Here is an 11,298-nt window from a genome sequence, read left to right on the forward strand (position 1 = left end):
GTGCACATGCAGATTCCCCAAGGATGGTGGTAGACAACCACTCCATTGCCCAGAGCCCTGACCATTCTGGGAGCCCCGACTTAAAAGCCAGCTGTGCGGTTCCCTCAACTCTAAGCCAGGCTTAGAGAAAGGACCCTGTGGCTGCTCTGCCCATAGATTCTATAGGAGAAACAGGAGACTTCAAACCCAGCAACTTAGCCACTGTGGCCCCTTTCGTTTCCAGACGGAAATGGATTAAGAAATCAAAAGTCCTCGTCTCCTCCATCGATCTGTCTCTACCCTTTGACTGCAAAGACAGGACTGATCGATGACACTAGCAGGATGATTTGGCATTCCAGGCTCTTAATGGATCCCTTTGGATGCCAAGAAAACTGAGCAGGACCCCTGGGGTCATGGCCTCAAGATGGGCAGACTCCTATTTTAAATGTCCTGAGCTGTGATCTGCAGGTGGTTCCAGCTTTTCAGCTTCTCTCCCATCTTTTCATCCAATTGGATCCTGCTCATCCTGGTCTCACCACACCTGAAGTGCAGCGATCTAGAGTCAACAAGTGATTTCAAACCCTGCTTCCAGCTTCTGATCTTTGCCCGGTCCAGTCAAGGAGTGCTGCCCACCTTCATCCTGAGTTCTCTCAAGGAAACGAAATGCCAAGGAGCAGGAAGAGCAAGGGCTTCCCTGGCTCCCTCCTACCTTGGGATTCAACCCTGCACAGCCCGAGCCCACGCAGCCCAGGCTGCCTGCACTGCTGGGGGGTGCAGAAGACAGAGAGGGAAACCAGGGTGCATTTGTCCCTGCTCCTAAACATTCCCTGAGATAAACGCTTTTTTGTAATTGCCAACACATGGTAGGACTGTCAAAATCAGTCCGGAAAGTCAGTTCTGATAGCTAAGAGACATGAGTCATTGGTGGTGTTCTGAGACTTTTCATACATATCACGAAGTTTTATCATGATAGAAATTAGAAACTTGTTCAACAAATAGTTCTACAGTAATTGGATATATACATACAAGAAGAAGGAGGAGGAGCAGAAAAAAGAGGAGGAGGAGGAGGAGGAAGAGGAAGAAGACCTTAATAATAAGCCCAGAATCTCATACCATATAAAAAATTAATTTGTTTGATAAATATGTTTTTATACTAAAAGTTTTTAACCTTAAAATGCATTAGACAAGTGTAAGGGCTAAAACTGTAAAGCTTCAAGATGAAACATGGAAGAAAACATGCAAGGTGGTGGCAGTCGACGGTTTCCAAAAATCCTCCCTCCCTGCACTTAGAAGCTGTAAATATGTTATGTTACACAGTGAAAGGACTTTACAGATGAAATTAAAATAGCAGGTGCTGAAACGGGGCGAGTAATCTCTTTATTTAGTGGCCCTGGTTTAATTGCATGACCCCTTAAATGTCGGAAGCATCCTCCTTGGTGGCACAGGAAAAATTAGGGACCTTGGTCATGAGAAGGAGGCCCAGTGTCCCCCTGGCTGTGCAAGGATTAGAGAGGGAGGCCTTGGGGCCAAAGCAGCCTCCAGCTGACCCCGGACACCTGGAAAGCTGAGCCCTGTGGGCTCTTGGAATGAAATCTGCCAACACCGAGGATGGGGTGCAGGTTCTTCTGGGGCCCAGGGAGAGCCCTGCGGGCCAGCTCCTTGATTTTGTCCTCATGAGTCCCAGAGAGGAGAAATTAGCAAGGGACCCAGACTTTGAGGCTACAGAACTGTAAGATAATAAATTTGTGTTGTTACACCACTAAATTTGTGATCCTTTGTTACAAGAGAGAAGTAATCAAGGGACTCTGGATTAGGCAAAGATGTCTAGATAAGACATTAAAAGATGACCAGTATAAGGGGAAAAGATCAAATATAATTTCACGAAAATTAAAAACTCTGCAATCTGAAAGATACTTTTAGCAGACTTGAAACTATTTACAAAACATGTATCTAATAAAGGACTTGAATCTAGATTTTTAAAAATATTATCACTCAAAAATTAGTATGAAAAAAAAGTACTCAGAGAGAAAACTCAGCATCTCCCAAGAATCGGCCATGCTGGGACTTGGGGACCAACCAAGAAATCAACCAGCCAGCCTTCCTGGTAAGTAGCGCAAGCCCCATGGGTTCTAGGGAGAAAAAAGTCAGATACATAAAGCATCTAAATGCTTGTATTGTTCGGTTGATTTTGTAGCCTGGGACCAGCAGTCTGAGCATCTCTTGGGAGGATGACAGTATGCAATATAGCAAATATGGAAGTTTTCTTCTATTTTGTCTTTGAAGTCAAATATTGTTTTCACTGTTTTGCTTTTTTTTCTGATTGTTTTGCTCTGTTCAATATAATGTTTTGTTTGGTTTTATTTGTGCTTTACTTTCAGTTTGATTTTGTTATAGTTGATGGAATGGGACAACTATTGTGAAGATAATGAGATACACTATGGTAGTTATTGTTGTTTTCCTGGTATCCTGCTTTGAAGTTCTGCACCAATTTTGCTGCATTGTTTTGACTGGCTTTGTTCTGACTTTTGCTGGATTTTACTATCTTTAAAAATTTTTTTTAAATCCTCATTTTTTTTTTTAAGTGAGGAGGGCAGAAAATTTGAGCAGACATTTCACCAAAGAAGATCTACAAAAGGCAAATTAAACACATAAAGGATCAATATCACAGATATCAGGAAATGCAAATTAAAGCCCAATGAGACACCATCCCAGGCCTATTAGCATGATTCAAATTAGCAAGACTGATGATTCTAATAGCAGCTGAGAAAGCAGAACCACTAGAAATCTCATGCAAAACGTGAGTATGTGAAATAGTACCATCACACTGGAAAACAGTTTGGTAGTTTCTTATAAAATTTAATTTATGTTTAGTATTGGACCCAGAAACACAGGTCCACATAAAAATCTGAACATGGATGTTCATGGAAGCTTTATTTTCCATGACTCTGAACCAGTAATTGCCCAAATATCCATCAACATAGTACATCCACAGAGTGGAATACACACAGCAATCAAGAATCACAAGTTATTAATACCTGCAAGAGCAAAAATGCATCTCTAGAGCACTAGGCTAACTGGAAAGGGAAAAACAGCCAGACTCAAAGAGCTGTTAATGGTATAATTTCATTTATATGATCCGATTACGTAGCATTATAGAGACAAAGCTCCCAGCATAAGACTAGTGACTCTCAGAGCTGAGGGGAAAGAGAATTAACTGCCAAGGGGCCCAAGAGACCATCCTTGGGTGAGGACACTGTCCTATGTCTTCACTGCATTGGTGCCCTATGGGCACAGTATTTGTCAAAACTCAAAACTGTAGGTAAAAAAAGATGAATTTTTATTTTGTGCCAGTTATTCCTCAATAAACCTGACCAAGAATTCCCCTAGATGAATATAATTATCAAGTGTCACAAACATATAATAAAAAAGAAACAAATACTAGCTAATTAACTATTTTTTAAAAACACTTAATAAAAAACAAACCTGACCAAGAAAATGATGCGATCAAGATGTTGGACTCCTACTTCCACGCTAAATCAGTCCTACACTTTGGTCCCTTAAATTGACCACTTATTATTTGTACTTTGTTGGGAACCACAAATGACAAATTGAACCTGGGCCCCTGAGGCCTTAACTCAGGCCTTAATGGTCCCTTGAGGCTGTGACACTGTAGGACAAGACTGCATCAGCCTGAGGTCACCACCGCCCTCCCAATCATCCGATATCGATTGCTGTGTGCGCCCAGGAAATAGTGGTTAGCCTGGAGCGTCACTGTCCATCCATCCTGAGGCGATGACCTTCCAGCCCGGCTTCACGCATTACTAAATCTGTCTCTGTCTCTTATTTCATCTTTTTACTGCTGTACCCCTCATGCAGGGAGTCAGGGATCTTGGCCCGGTCCCCAGTAGCACCTTCCAAGTTAACAGATACATTTTCTAGACTTTTTCTGCTCATTAAAAAGCAGTTCCAAACTGGGCCTGGTGGGGTACACCTGTAATCCCAGCACTTAGAAAACTGAGGCAGGAGGATCTCTATGAGTTCAAGTTCAAGGCCAGCCTGGGCTACAAAGTGAGTGCAAGGCCAGGTTGAAGTGCATAGTGAGACCTTGAGCAAAAAAAAATTAGTTCCTGAGAAAAGCAATGCATCATATGAGCTCTTCTTCCTTAAATCCAGACTAGTGATTTAGAATTAATTGACACTTTCTCTTCCTTTTGTGCAAGACTAAATTGCCAGAGTACTTGAGGGTTTAAAGAGAGAGAGAGAGCACATATCCTGTCTTGATTTAGGGCTTTCATTTCTGTTATGAATGAATGAACGCTAAATTCTTTAAAGTGAAGGCGTCAGCTACCACCCTCAGAAGCACCTGCAAAAGAAACCTCCGGAAACAAATTCACCCTCAGCCCGAAACTCTTGGGCTGCGGTTGCCCTTGTCAGAAAGATTAGGAAGGGTACCTGCTCCTGTGTGCCAGCGGCAGCCCACCTGCCCAGGAACTCTGGGAAGGAGACCCAGGAACACCTGGGTTTAAGATGCCATGGACCCTGCTGCTTTAGCAGCTGCTGAGCCACACGAAGAAATCCTAGTCCAGTGCAGTATGTGGATTTTGCCAGCTGCCAGGAATGGAGTAACTGCAAGAGAGAGAGCTATGGACTTAGAAAGCCTGCTGACTGTGGTTGAGGACCACAGATTCACAGCAGCTGGGTTAGCATGCCTCCCCAGGGATAGACGGAGGTTTAGGATTATCCGCCTCAGCCTTTTCAGAGTTCCCATGAACTCTTTAGAAATGAGCCATCCTCTCCCACTCACTGAAACTATACTAAATACCACTGAGATTACAAATCACTCCAGGGCAGGACCCTTCTTGACATAGGCTCCTTCTGAGTCATCTCAGGATTATCTTCTGTCCGCTGAGTCATGACCTCTGTATCTTTGCCGGCCTGGCCCCTCCTATTATTCTATGACCCCACGCGTGCTGGCTGGCGTGGAGGGTCTTTGTCTGCCCATCCTGAGGCACTGACTACACCTCTCTTCATCCATTACTAAATTGGTCACTGTTTTTTATTTCATCCTTCTCCATACCCCTCCTTCATACAGGCATTGAGGGAGCTTGGCCAGATCCCCCGTAAACCCTAATTACCCTTCCTAAGGCTTGTCCAGACAATTGTTTCTTTTATGCTACCATATTCCATTCTGTCTAAAACATCACAGATCGTATAAAAGGAAAATAAGTCGTAAATTAAACTATGCCACTCACATTTTCTTTCTTTCTTTCTTCTTCTTTCTTTTCTCTTTTCTTTTTAGAATCAGAGATTGAGTTCAGGGCCCTCATGAGCTGCATTCCCAGCCCCCTCCCCCCTTTTTTAACAAAATCTTAGTAAGTCACTAAATTTTCCTGACTGGGCTCAAACTTTCAGTCCTCCTGCCTCAGTCTCCTGAAATTCTGGAATTATAGGCATGCACCACCACATTTACCTGCACTTTTTTCTTAGGAGTTGTATTGTGTACATATTCCAATTAGCTTTTGAATTGGTTCAGCCAGGTTTTTATACTGTGTCACATTTGGGAATATATGATTATATACGCAAAAATACTGAAAAATTGAATGATGCTTCAATTCAAAGTAATCAAATTTCATGTTTTGTCAGAGTCCCTTACCTGCTAGATCAGGGAGGGCAAAATTTCTCTGCAAAAGTCAGATATTAAATAATTCAGGTACTGCCAGCTCATAGGCTCTTTGGCACAGTTATTCATTGCTGCTACTCTAAGGAAAAAGAGGAGCATAGGCAATAAGAAATGAGTGGGCATGGGTATGTTCTCCTCAAGCTCATTTATAACATTTTCCCATGGCATGCCCTATTTTTTTAAATTTAAGATGTAACACCTATTCTTACCCATAGGTTATACATTATGATTTCAATCTTAAAATTCCCCCAAAAGCTTCATGGGTTGAAGGCTTGGTCCCAAGTGCAGTAATGTTTGGAAGTTGGTTGGACTGTGAGGACTTTCATTTCCTCAGTGGATTAATCCACTTATGGATCCCTAATTTGATAGTGTTATGGAGGCGATGGAAATCTAGGAGCCTGGGCCTAATTGAAGGGAGTGGGTCATGAGGTGTCTAGGTTACTTTTCTTGTTGCTGAGACAGAATACCTGGTGCCTAAAATTAAGGGAAGAAAGTTCATTTAGCACACAGTTTGTGGAGGTTCAGTCTGTAATCTGCTGGTTCCAAGGCAGAGTGGCACGTGGCAGGGGGCAACAGCTCATGGAGGCAGAAGACAGCAAAAGCAACAAGAGAAAAAGGGAGGAGCAAGTCCCTTCTCCTCCCCTATATTTTATGCAGTCTACCTGCCCTAGGGCAGGTGCAGCACTCACACTCCCTATCCCAGCAATAGACAATGAACCAATCACAAACTCTAGATTCAGCTGCCTCTAAAAGCCACCCCCCACCCCATGACTGCATGAGGCTTTGGGGAGACATCTAGATGCAAACCATAGCATGAGGTATGACCTTGGGGACTATATCTGGCCCATCTACCCACTCCTGCCTGGCCATCATGTGGTGAACAGCTTTCCCCCACCACACCCTTCCACCATATTCTTCTGCCTCATCACAGTCCTAAAAGCAATGGTGTCCTGAAACCTCTGAAACTGTGGTCTGAAGTAAATCTTTCTTCCTTTAATGTGTTAACCTCAGGTATTTTGTCACAGTAGTGGAAAGCTGATTACCACATTATACAAAAACGTACAATGAGCTGGATTTGGCTGGTGGGGACTGATTTGCCAACTTTGTTCTGTGCCATTGGGGGCCTTGATAGGGCAGCCATCTTTCAGAAGGACATACTCTAGCTTTAGTGTTGTCTCTGAGCCACTGACAATTGTTTTGTAGATTGCATGCTATAGAACATGTCGCAGGATAGGCTGGGTTATGTTCCAGTAAAGATCAACCCTCAAATCTCAGTGTCCTGAAATAAAAGCTTATTTCTCACTATGCAAGGTCCTCTGAAGACCAGAGCTACTTTTCAAGGTGGCTGCCCCCCAAAATGACTCAGCTGTGCCCCCCCCCACATGAATACGTGCCCTCTCCACAGTGCCATGGAACAGGATTATAGACAATCACACAGCAGCTCCCGCAGGGTTTTCTCCAGAGGCCGCATGTGTCATTCTCTCTACCGCATTCTCATTTGCTTTCTGTAACTATCACACAGAAATCCTTAGTAATGAAGAGTGTGCTCGTGTGTGTTTAATTGGTTACCTTTACATGGAAAGAGCAAGCTGTACCAGGAAACAGCTTCGGTTTCACTCATGGGCCCATTCAAAGCCTATTTGTGGATTCAATCTTTACGTCCCCTTGGATGAGATCTAACACTTCTATCTAGACACTCTCTCTTTTTTAATTGCAGTTTTTTTTAAAAGTAACATAACATTTGCCATTTCGCCAATTTTAAGTGTACAGTTCAGCAATATCTGTGCATTCATATGATTGTGAAATGGCTCTCCAGAACTTCCTAAAAACTGAATTCTCTACCCAGTGAATGCCTCCGTATTCCCTCCCCTCCCAAGCCCCCGTCTTCTTTCTGTTTCCATGAGTTTGACTACTTTAGATACCTTGTATAAGGGGAAATCATGTGATATTTTTCTTTTCTGGTGGCTGGTTCATTGCATTTAGCATAATGTCCTTAAGTTTTATGCAGGTTGTAGCCTGTGGGCGAATTTTTCCCTCTTTAAGCTTGCATAATTTTCCATTGTATGTCTACACCACATTTTTGTCTATCCATTAATCTGTGGTGGATATTTGAGTTGATTCCACTTTCTGTCCAGGAGTGCAAGCATCCCTTCGGAACCCTGCTCTCAAGTTGGATGTGGTGGCCCATACATGTAGTCTCAGCACTCAGAAGGCTGAAGCAGAAGAATCTCAAGCTCAAGGCCAGCCTGAGCTATCTGGAGAGACTCTGTCAAAAAAAAAAAAAAAAAAAACCTGCTCTCAGTTATTTTACATACACATCCAGAAGTGGGACTGCTAGGTCATATCGTAGTTCCATTTTTAATTCTCTGCAGAACTCTGCACTATTTTCTTGGTTGTTGTACCACATATAAATCTACCAACAAGTATTCCAAGTATTCCAAGTTCTCTCTAACTTTGCCAGCACTTGTTATGTCCTGAGTTTGATGGTGGCCATCCTAATGGATGTGAAGCAATACCTCACCATGGTTTTAAGTCACATTTTGTCCAGTCACTCTTCAAAGAGTCCTTTGATCATCTTTGGTTCCAGAACATAATCTCATGTTAGCAAATGGGAGAGGCAGAATAACAGCCCCACTCCTGAGAAGATGTCTTCATCCTAACCCTCGACTCTTACAGGTAAGTTTTATGGAGTGTGGCGATGCCATGTTACAGGAGGGCATTAAGATTACAGAGAAATTAAGGTTTCCAGTCAGCTTCCTGTACTCACAGATTGCCGGGGCCTCCCTCGTGTTGGAAGAGGAAGGTGCAGGAAAGACCACCTGACCCTTGAGACAGGGCAGGTTCCCAGAGACGATTCTCTTCCTCAGCACTTGATAATCTTGGTCCCTCTGGGTCCTTGAGTGGTCCTTGCCTCAGACCAGGTGCTATCCACTCCATCTTCATCCTCTGCTGCTAGGGTAACCTCCAGACTTTTGGCTGAGGGTCCTCTCCTTTAGTATGAGGCCTTTTGAACACATCTTTTCCAGCCACCCCACCCACCCCATTACGGCCTGCTCTTTGCCATAATCTCCTGGTCCACAAGAAATGCTCAGGTTTCCTCCACCCCCACTCCTGGAAGATGCTCAGCGTTCTCTCCATTGTGTGTGTCTTTGCTTGGCCATTGGACAGGCAGCTGCAGCCGCAAGGAAGAAAACACTTAACATTCCCCAGCCTGTCGCTGTGCTTTCGGTCTAGAATGTCCTTCTTTGGATGACAATGATGAACTACTTTTCTATTCTTGCTTTTCAAGATTTTGCCAAGTGTGTTCTTCCATCAGTCCTCGTGTGTGTGCAGCATATCTACACAGAAGCCGGGGGTAATGCTGTGCAGTAGTGCCATGACTGTGACTATGGCAAATGAAGAGTTCATAAGACCTTGGGAATTTTGAGCTGATTTGCATTTTTTCCTTAAGTGATTTATTTTCTTAGGGCAATTTGCAAAGTCCCCTCTTCTCTGAACATTGGCTTCAGACACCCGCACTCCCTGACTTTTTCACTCAGGCCCATTGCACCATTTCTGTATGGGAAAAGAACATTTTTACAAGAGCGCTTCACTCAGGCCAGTGACCTTCAACCACAACTTCCTCCCCCTCTTTCCCTTCTGCATTTTGCCCAAGATAAACCCTTCCATGAGTCAAAGGATTTACACAGAATGAAATTCGCTGTTGATCATGTCACTGGCTGTCATGTATGTCACTGAAGAAGAAATAAAGATAGAAAAGAAACAAGGAAGGTTACAATATTCACATTGTTTTTAAAGAAAAACTGCAACTTCAGAAACAAAAGTTGTTCCAGCTTTTTTTCTCCTTCCAGAGAAAATCCCTAAGGATACCCATGACAGTGCACCTGTAAGCCTTGTGCTCTTCACCCACAAGCTGCCTTCTCTCCTGCCAACTGCCACCCTCAGGAAGTGCACTGTTAGAGGACCGTGGACCTCGGCTTCACACACATGCAAATGGGCAAAGAATATTTTAGAAAACCCATCTCAAATCAGGCATGGTGGCTCACACCTGTAATCCAAGAGGCTGAGGCAGGAGGATCATTTCAAGTTCAAAACCAGTCTGGGCTACAAGGTGAGCTCAAGGCCAGCTAACTGTATAGTGAAGCCCTGTCTCAAAAAGATGAACAAGAAAGAAAGAGAGACAGAGACAGAGACAGAGCAAAAAGAAGGAAAGAAAGAAAGAACTCATCTAGGGAGACCCCTGATCTCCATTAATACACCCAGAAGGCCACACGGCCACTCTCCCTTCGGAGGGCTGACACACTACTTTGTCACTTGTATACTTTTATAATTCTACCAAATAAATCTCTTCCTACCTCCTACTGACCTGTCCTGAAAATTCATTTCCTGTGGTGGCGTCAACCAATCTCCTTTAGTGTAGGGCGAGTCAAGCTCCCCAATCCCACCTACGGGGCTTCCTTAGGCCCTGTCCAGTGACAACAGAAACACATTTGAAATCCCACAAACAAGTGTGCAATCCGAAGTCAGGAAACTGAAACCAAATTCTCTTATGAGAAATTCTCAATCGTTTCCTCTTAGTAGAACATCTGTTGTGAACATGCACAAAAAACTGGTGGGAAGGAAGCTCCCTTTTTACTAAATTCAGTTGTGAACCTTTGGAATCTCATGCTCTAGGGTCTCAACTAAAAAAGAATCAATAATAATAATTTGCATCTGAAAGGATAAAGCTACTACTTACTAATCAATGTGATAAGCAGAAATTACTTTTGATATTACAACATGAAGTTTTTAAAGCTTAAGGTGCCAGGTGTGGTGACAGACACCTGTAATCCTAGTACTTGGGAAGCTGAGGCAGGAGGATTGCCATGGTTCAAGGGCAGTTTGGGCTACGTAGTGAACCCAACACAAGCCTGAACGACATGTGAGACCCAGTCTCAAAAAACAAAGTACAAATATAAATTGAACAATTTGTATTGGATGTGGGACTTATAACTGAGCTAAACTTTGGGGAATGGTTTTACTTTTCTGTTTGCTTTCTGGTGGACAAAGACACTCTGGTCTCATATTTAATGTAGTCATACTCAATTCACAATCGCTTCTGTTATGGAAGCTTTTAATAAAATGTTGCTTCCGCTGGCAAACTCCACATCAGGTGACGAACACAGCCGCAGCCAGCTTCCCCAGACTCGTGGAACGAAGTAGTTTTGTGAGCCAAGGTACCACCGAATTTCAACAAAACAGGGCCCGTGGCTTGAGTGGAGTGGAGTTTGTGGAAAGGACCGACTTACAGATGGGTCTGTCTCATCAGCCGAGCCCTTGGTCTGCCTGACACTGTGTTGGTGCCAGAAGTATTCAGGGATCCAGCTCTCTCCCTCTGGACCTTTGTCCCAAGGGCAGTGGAAGGAGGAGGACAGCAGTGGGGGAGAACCGGGTGTGGTTTATTAGAAAGAAGAGGGGTCTAAAAGGAGGACATCACCGAGCCATTGAAATCTAGACACCGCGTAAGACAGCTGCAAAGGCACCGGCGAGGATGCAGGGCTGCAGGGGCAGCTGAGGCTGTTGTAGGCTCCTGGTGGCTGGAAAGCAGATTTTCTTATTTCTTTGCCCTTTGGATTCCCCTTTCTTGAGCTGTAACCCTG

Source organism: Cavia porcellus, unplaced genomic scaffold (assembly GCF_034190915.1).
Source record: "Cavia porcellus strain 051 isolate PalLab524CR breed Dunkin Hartley unplaced genomic scaffold, mCavPor4.1 scaffold_26, whole genome shotgun sequence".
NCBI classification, from domain to species: domain Eukaryota; kingdom Metazoa; phylum Chordata; class Mammalia; order Rodentia; family Caviidae; genus Cavia; species Cavia porcellus.